Source organism: Apodemus sylvaticus, chromosome 15, assembly GCF_947179515.1.
Source record: "Apodemus sylvaticus chromosome 15, mApoSyl1.1, whole genome shotgun sequence".
NCBI lineage: Eukaryota > Metazoa > Chordata > Mammalia > Rodentia > Muridae > Apodemus > Apodemus sylvaticus.
In genome coordinates, this window is record NC_067486.1 from 29,391,551 (window position 1) to 29,407,066 (window position 15,516).

The 15,516-nt window shown below is 37.1% G+C and overlaps 1 long non-coding RNA gene across 2 annotated transcripts in view; it reads left to right on the forward strand.

Annotated features, from left to right (window-relative positions):
• LOC127666206 (uncharacterized) overlaps window positions 1–15,516 on the forward strand; it is a 138,535-nt gene that overhangs the window by 120,451 nt on the left and 2,568 nt on the right. The window contains exon 2 of one of the 2 annotated variants that reach the window (XR_007973566.1): window positions 13,226–13,425. The exons of the other annotated variant lie outside the window; for it this stretch is intronic. This is a non-coding gene — a long non-coding RNA (uncharacterized LOC127666206). Of the gene's footprint in view, window positions 1–13,225; window positions 13,426–15,516 lie in introns of those variants that run through there. 2 annotated transcript variants of the gene reach the window in all.

A 15,516-nucleotide genomic window follows, 5' to 3' on the forward strand; every position in this document is an offset into this window, starting at 1 on the left:
TAAGTGAGGTAACCCAGACTCAAAAGGTGAATCATGGTATGCACTCACTAATAAGTGGATATTAACCTAGAAAACTGGAATACCCAAAACATAATCCACACATCAAATGAGGTACAAGAAGAAAGGAGGAGTGGCCCCTGGTTCTGGAAAGACTCAGTGAAACAGTATTCAGCAAAACCAGAATGGGGAAGTGGGAAGGGGTGGGTGGGAGGACAGTGGAAGAGAAGGGGGCTTGCGGGACTTTTGGGGAGTGGGGGGGCTAGAAGAGGAGAAATCATTTGAAATGTAAATAAATTATATCGAATAATAAAAAAAAAAAAAGAAAAAAAAAAGAAAAAAAATGTGGTCACTAACTACAAAAAAAAAAAAAAAAAAAAAAAAAAATCATCCTAAGTGAGTTAGCCCAATCACACACACAAAAAAAAACCAAAACCAAAAACAAACAAACAAACAAACAAAAAAACACACACACACATGGAATGCAGTCACTGGTAAGTGGATGTTAACCCAGAAGCTCGGAATACCCAAGACACAATTCACATATCAAATCATTCCCAAGAAGAAGGAAGGAGAGGTCCCTGGTTCTGGAAAGGCTTGATGCAGCAATGAAGGGGATTACCAGGACAAAGAAGTGGGAGGGGGTTAATTGAGGAATGGTCAGAGGGGAGAGGGCTTATCGGATTTATGGGGAGGAGGGAACTGGAAAAGGGGAAATCATTTGGAATGTAAAAAAAGATTATAGAAAGAAATACAGGGTGATGATTTTTTAAATTATTGGGAGTTTTCAGAAAAAATATATGTAGAGAAAAATCAAATATTCAGTTTTGTCAAAACATTCAGTAAAAGGAGAATTAGATGATGGTCTATCTAAAAGGTTAAAGGAAAAATAAGAAAAATGGGTCAAATCATCTCTTAGAAAAATGCTTCATATATTATAGGTGCATATTGAACATGATACACACTCCTGAAATTCTAAATTTGACAGAGGGAGAAGAGCCCAGGATTCACTGTCTGCATCTGCTAGACAGGAAGGTTGAAGCTATCTTGAACTATATGAGACAGGTATTAAATGGAGAAGGATAAGTGACATCTTATTATGTTGCAAATAGATAAAAGAAATATTATAGTTTTTGGCCAAATCATTTGGTGAATACTTAAAAGAGATTAAGTAAAATCTTAAATGCAATGAGCTTGATCTTCAAATTTATTTTGGAAGAGAATATTAGTAAAAAATAAAATGGCATGAATTGTAACAGAGAGATGGAGGCATGTGGATCCCTAAGACTTGGTAAGCATTGTAGAGCATTCTTAATTTTGGACAGGTCTGTGAGAGATCTCTGTAGGAAAAAAATAAAAAGATAACAATGAAGAGTGAGTTGAAGATTACAGTCACGTGACAAGTTGAGATTTTTTTCCCTCACTTCTGTATACATCTATACACATATACTCAATAAAGATAATAAATAATAATAATAATAATAATGTTAATTACCCTATAAAAATTTCTATGAATGCTCCAATACAATGACCTGAAACTCTGTCTTTTTAATTTTAGTATAGTCACGGTAAAAATAAAAAGAAAATTTTTTTCTCCTTAGAGACTAGTTCCAGATCACTGTGCTTCATACTTCAATTGAGCTTCCTTAGAGGCAAGAAGAGCTCATGTTCATCATCTTGTTACAAATTAATGATCTATTGATTCGTAGCAAATGTATATATAACATATGATACAGTTGTCACAGGAAATGGGTTTTGCAAAACTACCTATTCTTTTCTCAATGCTCAATTAGAAAATGTTTCTTTGAACAAGTTTACTTAATTGGTATTTGAAGGCATAAAGGGGTTATTATTGATATTTTAAGGTAATAAAAGGGTACATGAAGACATATAAAAATAAAAATACATGAGTTCAAAATATTAAATATATTAGTATATTAAAAAACTTTCTATTAACTTTAAAAAGAACTTCTGCTTCCACCAGGGCCTGTAAAGTGTTTTCCCTTGAACCATTGTGTATTTTGTTATGGCACCACTTTGTCTATGCTTAAGAATTCAAGGAGTTACCAACAATAATAACAACAATATTAATAGCTTCTATTCCAGTATGATTGCTGTCTTAGTTAGGGTTTTATTGCTATGAAGATTATACCATGACCAAGGCAACTCTTATAAGGACAAAATTTAATTGGGGCTAGCTTACAGGTTCAGAGATTCAGTCATTGTCATCAAGGTAGTAATGTGGCAGCATCCAGGTAGGCATGGGGCAAAAGAAGCTGATAGTTCTACATCTTCATATGAAAGCGGCTAGTGGAGGACTAACTTCCTGGCAACTGGGGTGAGGGACTTAAGCCCACACCGTTAGTGGCATACTTACTCCAACAAGGCTCCACCTCCTAATTGGGCCACTTCCTGGGCCAAGCATATACAAACCATCACAGTTGCTTGAACAATATCTAAACAGTGACACCAAGGGTTGACATTTCAACAGAGATGAGGATATTTTTGTTGGACTTCACCATTTGAACCATGGAACCAGAAATTGATTGTTCCTCAATGAGGTAAGATTAATCTTCTCCAGTGATGAGCCTTTTGCATACTTTCTTTTTTATATTTTATATTTTTATTTTTATGTTGCATATTGTTTTTTTAATTTTTATTTTCTATATTCTTTGTTTACATTCCAAATGATTTCCCCTTTCCCGGATCCTCCCTCCCCATATGTCCCATAAACCTTCTTCTCTCCATCCATTCTCCAATCACCTCCCTCCTTTTTTCTCTGTCCTTATACTCCCCTCCAATGCTAGATCAATTCTTTCCAGAATCAGGACTTTCTCCATACTTCTTCATGGGAGTCATTTGTTATGCGATTTGTGCCTTGGGTATTCAGGGCTTTTGGGCTAATTAATATCCACTTATCAGAGATTGCATTCCATGTTTATTCTTTTGTGATTGGGTTACCTCACTTAGGATGATATTTTCCAGATCAAACCATTTGCCTAAAAATTTTGTGAATTCATTGTTTCTAATTGCTGAGTAGTATTCCATTGTGTAAATATACCACATTTTCTGTATCCATTCCTCCTTTGAGGGGCATCTGGGTTCTTTTTAGCTTCTGGCTATTATAAATAAGGCTGCTATGAACATAATGGAGCATGTGTCTTTATTGCATGCCGGGGAATCCTTTGGGTATATGCCCAGGAGTGGTATAGCAGGGTCCTCTGGAAGTGTCATGTCCAGTTTTCTGAGGAACTGCCAGACTGATTTCCAAAGTGGTTGTACCATCTTAGAGTCCCACCACATCCTCGCCAACACCTGTTGTCTCCTGAGTTTTTGATCTTAGCCATTCTGACTGGTGTAAGGTGAAATCTCAGGGTTGTTTTGACTTACATTTCCCTAATGACTAATGATGTTGAGCACTTCTTAAGGTGCCTCTCGGCCATCCGAATTTCTTTGGGTGAAAATTCTTTGTTTAGATCTGTACCCCATTTTTAATAGGGTTATTTGGTTCCCTGGGGTCTAACTTCTTGAGTTCTTTGTATATATTGGATATTAGCCCTCTATCAGATGTGGGGTTGGTGAATATCTTTTCCCAATTTGATGCTTGCCGTTTTGTCCTTCTAACAGTGTCCTTTGCCTTACAGAAACTTTGTAATTTTATAAGGTCCCATTTGTCAATTCTTGATCTTAGAGCATAAGCTATTGGTGATCTGTTCAGGAAATTTTCCCCCATGCCCCTGTCCTCTAGGGTCTTCCCCAGTTTATTTTCTATTAGTTTCTGTGTGTCTGGTATTAGATGGAGTTCATGCAAATGTGAGCATTCCAAATTGCACATCAAACCCCATATATTAATAATGGGATACATCAATACCCTACTCTCACAGTGAACAGATCATCAAGACAGAAAATAAACAGAAAAATAACAAAACTAACAGAGATTATGATTCAATTGGATTTAACAGATATCTATATAATATTTTCACCCAACCACAAAAGTGTATACATTCTTCTCAATACCTCATTGAAAATTCTGTAAAGTTGGTCATATAGGTCATAGAGCAAATGTCAACAGATACAAGAAGATTATAATAACCCCTCAAATCTTATCAGATCATCATGGAGTAACCCTGGACTTCAACAAAAACAAAACCAACCTAAATTCTGCAAACACATGGAAACTGAACAACTTTCTACTCAGTGCTTGGGGGAAGGAACAGAAAGAAAGAAAGACATTAAGAGCTTTCTAGAATTCAGTGAAGGCACTGCATGCCCAAACTAATGCGACAGAATGAAGGCAATTCTAAGAGGAAAATTCTTATCATTAAAAAGCCTCATAAAGAACTTAGAGAGTTCTCATATTAACAAATTAAAAATACATCTGAAGGAAGAAGAAGAAGAAGAAGAAGAAGAAGAAGAAGAAGAAGAAGAAGAAGAAGAAGAAGAAGAAGAAGAAGAAGAAGAAGAAGAGGAGGAGGAGGAGGAGGAGGAGGAGGAGGAGGAGGAGGAGGAGGAGGAGGAGGAGGAGGAGGAGGAGGAGGAGGAAGAAGAGGAAGAGGAAGAAGAAGAGGAAGAAGAAGAGGAAGAAGAGGAGGAAGAAGAAAGAAGAAAAAGAAGAAAGAAGGAAGAAGAAAGAAGAAGAAAAAGAAGAAAGAAGAAGAAAAGGCAGAAGAAAGAAGAATAAAGAAAACGAAGAAAGAAGGAAGAAGAAGAAAAAGAAGAAAAAGAAAGAAAGAGGAAGAAGAAGAGGAGGAGGAAGAAGAAGAAGGAAGAAGGAAGAGGAGGAGGAGAAGGAAGAAGCATCAAACACTTCTGGAAGTATAGATGACAGGAAATAATCAAACTAAGGGTAGAAATCAAACTAAGAACTAAAATCAAAGAGAAAAATACATAGAATCATTGAAACTGAGAGCAGGTTCTTGGAGAAAAATCAACAAGATGATTAACAAATCTTTAGCCAAATTAAATGAAAGGCAGATAGAAAACACTTAAATTAAGAAAGTCAGAAACAAAAAGACATAACAACAAACACTGAAGAAAGTCAAAGAATCATGAAGTTTTACTTGAAAAACCTGCACTACACAAAATTGGAAAATCTAAATGAAATGGATGGTTTTCCAGAGAGATGCCAGTTACCAAAGTCAAATCAAGAGCAGGTAAACCATCTGAATGGTCACATAAACACTAAAGAAATTATAGAGTCATTAAAATTATCCCAACCAAATAACAATGCCATGGGACAGATGGCTTTAGTGCAAATTCTACCAGAATGTCAAACAAGAGCTAATGCCAATACACATCAAACTATCCCACAAAATATAAACAGAAGAAACTCTGACAAACTCGTTTTTATGAGTACACAGTTACCCTGATAATGTAACTAAAGAAAAACTCAACCAAGAAAGAGATTTTCAGACAATTTTTCCTTACAAATACGGATGCAAAAATACTCAATAAAATACTGGCAATGTGAATCCAAGAACATATCAAAGACCTCATCTACCATAATAAAGTAGGTGTCATTCCAGGAGTGCAGGGGTGGTTCGATATACAAAACTCCATCAATGTGATCCACCATATAAACAAACTGAATGGAAAAAAAAAGTGCATGATAATCTTGTGAGATTAAAAATAATTGACAAAATCCAAGGCAACTTCATGGTAAAAAGTCTAGAAAACAGCAGGAATACAAGGGGCATGCCTAAAAAGTATAAGAGCAAAATATAGCAAAACAATAGTCAATATTAAATTAAACTTAAAAGATTTCCACTAAAATTGGGGAAAAGAATAGGCTGTCTACTCTCCCCAAATCTATTCAGTATAGTACTTGAAGTTCTGGCTAGAGCATTAAGATAACGAAAGGAGATGAAGGGATTACAAATTGGAAAGGGATAAGTCAAAGTATTGCTCTTTTGCTCTTTGTAGATGCCAAAAATTCTCTCAGAGAACTACAACTGAAAAAATTCTTCAGCAACCTGCTGGATACAAAATTAACTAAACAATCATTATCCCTGAGGTCCAGCAGAAAGAATGGAAACAGATAACCTTGGGAAGTAGGAGGTGTCTGAGGGGACCCCTCTAGAATGTACCAGAGATCTGAGAGTTGAGAGACTCTCAAAAGGAGTGACCTTAAATGAAATGCTCTAAAGTGGGTTGAGGGAACTTGTAGAGTCCACCTCTGGTAGAAAGACAAGACTGTGCCATTCACACTCAAAAATTCTGACCCAGAATCATTACTGTCTGAAAGAACTACAGGGTCAAAAATGGATAAGACCCTGAGGGAAAGAACGTACAGTGATTGGCTGATATTGGGATCCAGCTCAAGGGTAGGCTCCAAGGCCTGACACTATTACTGATGCTATGGTGTGCTTACTTACAGGAGCCTAGAATGACTCTCCTCTGAGAGGCCGAACAAGAAGGTGAAAGAGCAGATGCAGATACTTACACCTAACCAATGGACATAAGGCAAGGTCCCCTGTGGTTGAATTAGTGAAGAGATGGAAGAATCCAAGGAGGAGGGTAATAGGACAAGCAGTCTCAACTAACCCAGATTTCTGAGATTTCTCAGACACTGAGCCACCAACCAGGCAGCATACACCAGCTGATATGAGGCCCCCTGGCACATAAACAGCAGAAGACTGCCGGGTCTGGCCTCAGAGACAGAAGATGCACCTAATCCTCAAGAAACTAGAGACCCCAGGAAATCGGGAAGTCTGATGGGGTGGGATGGAGTGGTGACACCCTCTGGGAGACAGGGGAAGAAGAATGGAATGATGAACAGTCAGAGGGCAGACCTGGATGGGGATAATGACTAGACTGTAAAAAAAAAATATCGAATAAAGAAAAGCATGCAAACACACAAAAAACCTAATGTTAAACATCTTTTGTCATCAGGGAAATCCAAATCAAAAGGAACCTAAGATGCTACCTCACACCAATCAGAACTGCTAACAGAAAACAAAACCAAACCAAAACAAAAACCTGGAGCAACAACACATGCTGGTGAGGATGTGGTAGTAAAAGGGGAACAGCACTCTATTGCTTGTGGAATTGTAAGCTTGTAAAATCTGAAAACCACTCTGAAATCTGAAATCTAAAATCTAAAATCTGAAATCTAAAAACCACTCTGAAAAATTAATCTGGTGATTTCTCATAATATTGGAAACAGTTCTACTGAAGACTTAGCTGTAGAGCTCTTAGGCATATACCCAAAAGATTCTTCACCATACTCTAAGGACACATGCTCTGCTATGTTTGTAGCAGCTTCATTGATAATAGCCAGAAACTGGAAGCAACCCAGATGCCACTAAACTGAAAATGTGATATGTAATGTTATTCACCTATTTATTATTTATTAAATTGTACACCATGAGTTTTACAGGCAAATGGATGGAACTAGAAAGGATCATCCTGAGTGAGGTAAATGTAACCCAAAAGAACATGTATAGTATATATTTACTGAGGAGTGGAAAATAGTCAAAAGTTCAGAATACCCATGATACAACCCATACATCCAAAGAAGTTAAGAAGGAAGGCCCAAGTGATAATGCTGAAATGCCATTTAGAAGGGGGATTGAAATAGTCATAAGAGGTGGTGGGAGGTAGAGACCAAGGTGGAAGCAGGGAGGGCAAGGGGAATAGGAGGGTAGTGTTAGGTGTGATGAGAGACAGGGGACAGTCCCAGAGGGACTGGAGAATAAAGTGAAAGATGTGTTGCCAGGGGTGGGGGTTGGGGGTTGGGGGTTGGGGGGTGTGGTGTGGGGGTTGGGGGTGGGGTGGTGGGGGTGGGGGATGCTCTAGGAAGTCCCAGAGACCCATGATGAGAGAGGCTCCCTGGGAGTAAATGCAGGTGACCTTAGCAGACATGTCAAATGGTGGTGACATGGAAGCTGAAGAGACCACCTCCAGTAGCTGAAAGGGGACCCCCAGGGGAAGGATGGGGATACCAACCCACCTAGAACATGTTTGATCTAATTTTGGTCCTGTCTAAAAGAAATGCATGGGCACAGCTGGAGCAAAGACTGAAGGAATGGCTGACTGGTGAATGACCCATTTTTGGGAGCTATCCCATGGGCCAGCACCAGTCTGTCAAACTATTAATGATGCTCTGTTGTGTTGAGAGGCAGGGCCTTACCATAGCAACCCTCTAAGAGGCTCTGCCCAGCAGCTGACAGAAACAGATGCTGATACCCATAGACAAACATTGGATGGAAGGCAGGGACCCCCCTAGAGTAGAATTAGGGGAATGATTGGAAGCCCTGACTGAGATGACAATCCCATAGGAAAACCAAGTGTTAACTAACCTGTACCTCTGGAACCTTCCAGAGACTCAGTTACCAAGCAAAGAGCATATGCGCTCTTCCAAGGCCTCTGACAATATATAGTAGAGAGTTTTCCTGTCTGGCTTCAATGGGAAAAAATGTTCTTACTCCTCCAGAGACTTGATGTATCAAGGTGGGAATATGGGAGTGGGACTGCCCTGTCAGAGGTGAAAGGAATGAGGAATGAGGGAGGAAATTTGTAAGTGGGGGCCAGGAGGTAGGGCAACATTTGGAATATAAATCAATCAATCAATCAATCAACAATAAATAAATAAATCATTCCATCTAAAGGCAAGGCACTGTTGAAATGTAATCTAATCTAAGAGATCAGCAGTTAACACACATGAGCAATAGTAAATGATCTCAGGAGGTTTTATTTATAAAAATTAATTCACACGTGTGTTTATCTGTGTATGAATCAGTTTTTACTATAGAAATAGAAGGGATGTATTTGAGAAGGGAAGGAAAGACATGGGAGGACATTGGAGGGAGGAGATGGAGGAAAGAATAATATGAATATAATACTCTGATCAAATTCTCAAAAATAAATCAAAGTATATATTGCTATGTCTACTTGAAGGTTTTGAGAGATGATCCAGTATTTTATATTTATAGTAAGCAATATGTTATATAGTCACTAAACTGTTTTAATGAAAATAAAAAACAAACCTTAATCAAAATTGAAATGGAAAATCTTTATTCGAGTTTCATTATTTTCATGAAGTAATATCAGAGAGAGCGCACCTACCCACAGTCATCCTAGGAAACAAAGCAGAAGCAGTGAGATTCTGTAAGTCTGTCTACTCCTCATGCGAGTCAGGATAACTCCATACATAGCTTTAATGTTGAAGAAAAAAGGTAAGAATTTTATATTTTGATAAATTCAACTCCTAATATGATTTTGCTACAGTTGCTAATTATCAAGACTTATTATATATAGTTCTTAATTTCTCAATATTCTACCACACAATGTTATAATATCAATATTGAAATTATTTTCCTTGTCTTAATATTATGAACAATAAACTCTGCTGTTTAATAGCTATACATGCTGTATGGGGGACTTGAAGGAACCACTGAATAAGTGCTGTAGTAGATTCAGGCATACTGCATAAACTTTTTTTTTTTCAGAGAATAACAAATATCTACCATACAAGTCCCAAAGGTCAGACAAAGAAATGAGTCTACTCAATTTAAGGTCAGCAAGAAAAATTCAATTAAAATTACTTATAGGAGTAAGTTGGATGGGTTATTTACAAGAGTATTATCACCATTATTTAAAACAAAATGAACAGAGAGACCTATGCTCTGTCCAGTGGTTGGTTGCAAGCATCCACCTCTGCTCTAGCTACATATGCAGCAGAGGATGGCCTTGTCTAACGTAAATGGGAGGAGAGGCCCTTGGTCCTGGGAAGGCTCAGTGCCCCAGTGTAGGGGAATGCCAGGACAGGGAAATGGGAGAGGGAGTGGGTACACCCTCATAGAAGCAGGGAGAGGGAGGATGAGATAGGGGGGTTCCAGAGGGAAATCAGGAAAGGGGATAACATTTGGCATGTAAATAAATAGAAAATCCTATAAAAAAAAAAACCAAACAAAACAAAACAGTGAGAAAAATCCTATCTTCTCCCATGGAAAGTTCTAAAACTTTACTCTTAGGATGGGATCATGAGTTCTTCCCTGTAGCACTGTTAAGTTTCCCTACCTCTTTAGAAAAAAAGGGACCGAATGAGCCCACCATTGCTCTATCAATCATTTGCATATGCTTGGGGAAATGCAGAGGTCTTCATTTCATCCTTCAACTCAGGAGGAAACAAAATGATTGGTTCAGTTTTGAAAAAGTTCTCTTCTGGTTAGTCATAGCTGCTCAAAGTTCAAGAGAGCAGTGCGGTGGCGTGTCCCAGAGCAGCATTCCTTAACAAAGCATCCTTTAACAGTATGTGAAAAAAAGAACATTCCATCCAAAAGTCAAACACTGTTAAAATCAGAAAGCAATAAATTTTGACTTTAAACACACTTTCTCCTCTTATTATGTAATAATGATTCCATTTTATGTAGTTTACCCAAAAAAATAATTGTGTGAATCTCAAAGAGAATTTATGAATATGAACGTTCTTCTGTCTTAAATACCTGATTTTATTCCTCTTATCATAAGTAAAAAATTTGAGCTGTTTTTACTAATATATATATATATTATATACTATGGTATATTATATACTAATTACATAGTAAATATAATATATAGTGTATAATATTTATATATATGAACAATATTTTTTCACAGCATCTTACAAGTAAGGAAATATAATTCTATGATCAGCTATGCTAGTATTCTGCTTTGAAATAATAATCACTATGACATTTTCAAGTTATGTCCTGATGGATTGAAATCCTGAAGAATATTTTCCTGGACTTACTGTCCTCTTGCTCTGCTTTGTCTGGCGTTAGTCCACAGTTTACCTTAGAAGATATGTTTTCACACCGCGAGGCACGTCAGATGATGCATCGTTCCAGCTCACTACATTTCTGGAGCCTGTCCCCTGGAACTCCTTTATCCATGCTCTGATCTGTACTCAAGTTCTCCAAGCCAGTAGTCACAGTGGCTCTGAATCACTTTTTTTCCGAATTTCCCTGTATCAGGGTTCTCTTCCCCTTGCTTAAATTTTACTTTTAGAAAAATATTGATAAAGGTTCACATAGATGACGCATGCTTAAAGCACGTTCACCTTTCAATGTTTCCCTCTTGTTTATGTTGTCTTTGCTGTTGCTGTTTTGATGTTATTGTTGTTAAATTATACTGATGTTTACCATTGAAATTTAATTTATTCATAGAATATATTCTGATCATAATTTTATCTATCCAAATCCTCCCACATCCTCCACAGTTCCCTGTCTCCCCAACTTTCCTCCTTTCCCTTTCTTATTAGAAAAGAAAGATAAAAACAACAAGCAAAAACCATCAAACCAGAATAAACAAAAGAAAAAGCCTAAGAGAAAACTCTCTCTCTCTCTCTCTCTCTCTCTCTCTCTCTCTCTCTCTCTTACGCACGCATACACACACACACACACACACACACATATTCACATACATGCAATGCCCATAAAAGCCAGAAATTGAAAATCTTAATACACAGTATGACAAGAAAAATAAAAAGCCTAAATCTAGCAATAGGTAGAAAAGTCTAAAATGATACCATTGAGTTCTTTTCTTGTTGGGTATCTTTTATTAGACATAAAGCCTATACTTAAATGTGGTTGTACTTGAGGTTATTACCAAACAATGTGTCCTAATTGAACATTCAGTTTCCTACAGCATCTTGATGCATCATACACTTAAGTCCTTGATACTGGTATTTCTGTCAAGAAAACTAGTATCCAATTAATAATTAATATTGCATGTGCACTTGTTTCTTCTTGTCTTTCCTAGCATCTTCATTTTATATTCACATAGGAATGGCAACATGTGTACTTTTGGGGAATAATATAGCAATTTTTCCTATCTGTTCTAGTAAGAACTTACCAGATCCTCCAAAAAATGCAAACATTAAGGTTCTGCTTGAATTTCAAAGATGCATTAGTTATAAGAAAGTGTGCATTTATCTGGAGAGATTTAAAGTCTTTTCTTTCCTGGAACAATTTTTTTTTTTTTTTTAGATTTCACCATAGATAAAAATATCTAAAGTTTTTTTCTTCTCCCTTTAAAAGATTTTTCTTATATTAAAAATATTCTCCACTACTTTATCTCCTTTGTGTCTGTCTGTATGTATTGTGACTGTGTTCTCTTTAACCAGAGAAATGATGCATTATATGCTTCATAAAAATACCAAGAAGTTTTCAGTCCCTCTATATGACAAAAGATCCAAATTGTTTGCACATTTGAATTATCCTGATTCTCTGAAAGCCTCTGTGTGGAGTTGAACTGAGAGTAACCTGCTAGGGTTACTCTGCTAGGGCTCTGAGTGTGCTTCCAGACACGAGCTTCAGTCTGAGATAGAAGATGGCACGCTGTGTATCACCTGTGCAGGATGAAGCTCAGATGCACACCATTGTCACAGTGACTATTTTTGTTATTGCTAGCTGTATATACAACATATCTAGAAATTCATTCTTCCAAAAGTGGTATATGGTAATGCCCTTTTGTCAACTTTCTTTGTTCCTCACCAGCATTTTATATAACATTATATATAGTATTGTCCATTATAGAGCACAGGTTTTTATTTTTGAAACTAGAGGAAATATATATAGATTGATCAAGCCATTAAATATACATTTAATATGTATCAATCATATCTTATTAAACTAAGTTATAATATTGTCATATTACCTAGACTATCCAAAGTATTTGTTATAGAAGAATATTCACATGAAAAACTAATTTTTATTTTTACAAGTATAAAAATAATAAAATCTGCTGTACTAAATTTTCTTTACTTTCTAAGACGGAGTTTTCTCTTTGGCTGTTTTATAAAATAGGAATTTTTCTTTATGTGATTTTTTGCGTAATATATTTGACATTTATTACGGACAGATGAGAAGTCCCATTCTCAAAATTACTTACTTTTTGCATTAATAAGGGTACTTTCCTATATAAATGATTGATACTGTAACATTAACCATATATATATATATATATATATATATATATATACACATACCCATATATATAACATATATATATATATATATATAATGTTTACTTATACATTCATCAGTTACTGGATGTGTAATTTACCTGTTACATTGTTTCACTTTTAATTTTTTTTTTATTCGATATAATTTATTTACATTTCAAATGTGTACAGAGCCATATTGGGGCAGTCTTGCACTTGGTCAGAGTTTGACTTTGGTCAAGGTTAACTTCTCCCAGTTAGCCAGGATCCTGCTCCACCTAGGGTGGAGTGCACGTAGTAAAGGTTAAGTTCATTGTTCTTCCTGGTATAGGGATTCCTGAATTAAACAGGTGACCCACCCAGCTGCCGGAGCAGTCAAGACGAAGACCTCCAAGAGAAGCTAGACAACTTCCACCGGAACTCAGCCTGGAGTCTGGGGGGAGGGTTTGCCCAAACTGTTAAAAGGTCCGGCGCCATTAAAGTTTACGGCTTTGATCAGTGAACATTGACTTGGCCGTACGTTCTTTTCGCTTCTCTTCCCTATGACCCCAAAATTCTCTCAACAGGTAACCCAGTTTACATGTGGCTGCGGGCGGCTACATAGTGGCGCCTGAACGTGGGACGACCTGGCACGAGAGAATTTCTTGAGGTAGCCCTATCCAGCGAAGCTTCGCAGAAAAAGGTGAAAATTAATGGTGTCCGCACGGTAAGCAACATAGAGGGCAAAACTAGCGCTAGTGAATTCGTGTCTATGGTTGTGAGTGCAGGAATGGATACAGTTTTTCAAGCATACTGCGTGGACCCAGCGCAGGACTGCTTGGGTTGATAAGATAGGGAAATATGGGGAAGGAATTTGGTAGGCATTTGCCCAAAGCTCGTAAGAGCTGATTTCGGCGAAAAGAAAGGGGTTTTTAAAAATAGGCATATGTCCACAGCTTCTAAGAGCTGTTTAAAGAGGAAAATGGATGCAATTGCTTAACAAGCACGCTTAACTTTCTGTGTATCTTTCCGTGTTTGTCCCGGTGCACCGACTGTCTATGTGTATGTTTATGTCCTCTCTGTGTCGTTGTGTGAATGACTGTTTCATGTTAAAAAGAAAAAATTGGTAAAGATTACATCTGCTGGTAACCTCTTGAGCTAGCCACAGTTTGTGTGGGGATTGATTCAAAGCCACGCTGCAGCAGCGTAGCTCACTCACCCAAGACAGAAACATGGCTGGGGAAAAAGCCGCTCTTAAAAGCCCAGAAACCTCAAGATTTGGGAAGACCTTGGTTTGGCTTGTGAAATTCATCTAGTCGCTTTATACTTGTTTCTAATTGGTTTTAATGATATAAGGCTTTACATTTCTTGACTAAAGAGTTATAAATTAATTGGTTATTATGTAAAAGGTATAGTGTTATTAAGAAAAGGTTAGTTTAAAACTGGTGATTCAGTGTTAGAGCTATCTTAACTACACGTGGCCTAACGCCACTCATGCCTTGTTCTTGTTTATAATTGGATTTAAAGGTATATTTTGCATGTCTTGACTATAGAGTATTGGCTTAAGTCACTGCACATGATTTAAAAGGTATAATGTTATTAACAAAAGTTAGGTGAAAGCTGGTAGTTTAGGGTAGTCGCCATTTTGAAACAAACACGTGGCATGACGATTAAGGCTGGTAGTTTAGGGTAGTCGCCATTTTGAACACCACGTGGCATGACGCAATCCAGGAAATACAGGCCTTTGGGACGCTCCTAAATTGGCATGGTGTTTCATGTGAATCTTGGCCTGGAGATTAGACTTAATGAAGATTAAGATCTAAAATATTGTCTCTTTAATAAGTTACACTGTCATACACTTGAACATAAGAACTGGCATACAAACCTTGTGCTGTAAATATGTGTTTGCCATTAATTTTAAAGAAAATAGATTGTTTAAAATTGAGATTTGCTTCCAAAATTACAATTGTGCTCTAATATTGCAAGAAAACATTGAGTTACAATAAAAATCAGTGTGTCATTGGCTACAGTTTTCAGTTTGCAGGCTCGTAATTGTTAACATTTTGTAATTAAGATAATTTTGAGAGTGATGCAGCTATGGGTTTTAGAGGCCCATTGCCTCTTTTCCACAAGTTTATAGGCTACAATGGTAGGAGCAAAATTTAACCCTCCAAGATTAAAAAGGAGATCTCTGTAGAAATGTATTTGATATCAAGTAGGTTCCTTTGACCATGAAATTACAGGTTTCTTTTGTTTAATCCTTAAATTGTCCTTGTAGGTTTGGGTCTGGTCTTAGATAAAAGGCTCAGATTAGAAGATATTTACATTTGAGGAATCTCATACAACGTCCTTGCCAAGGACTCAAGGTGGATCCTAGGGCAGATAAAAAAAAATTTACATTTGAGTTAATGCAAAGCTTAGAGTTGCCTCAGGGGAAGCTAGTGAGGAAGTTTTGAGAAATTGTTTCCGCCTTACAGGCCCCACCTAGGGAGTGTTTGGCTTAAAAAAAAAAAAAAAAGGTTTTTGACTTATCCAGGTGTGGGTTAAAATGCAGTTCAAATCTATGAAAGGTCAAGGAGGCTATAAAAGCATTAACATTTGGCCTGTCTACTCCC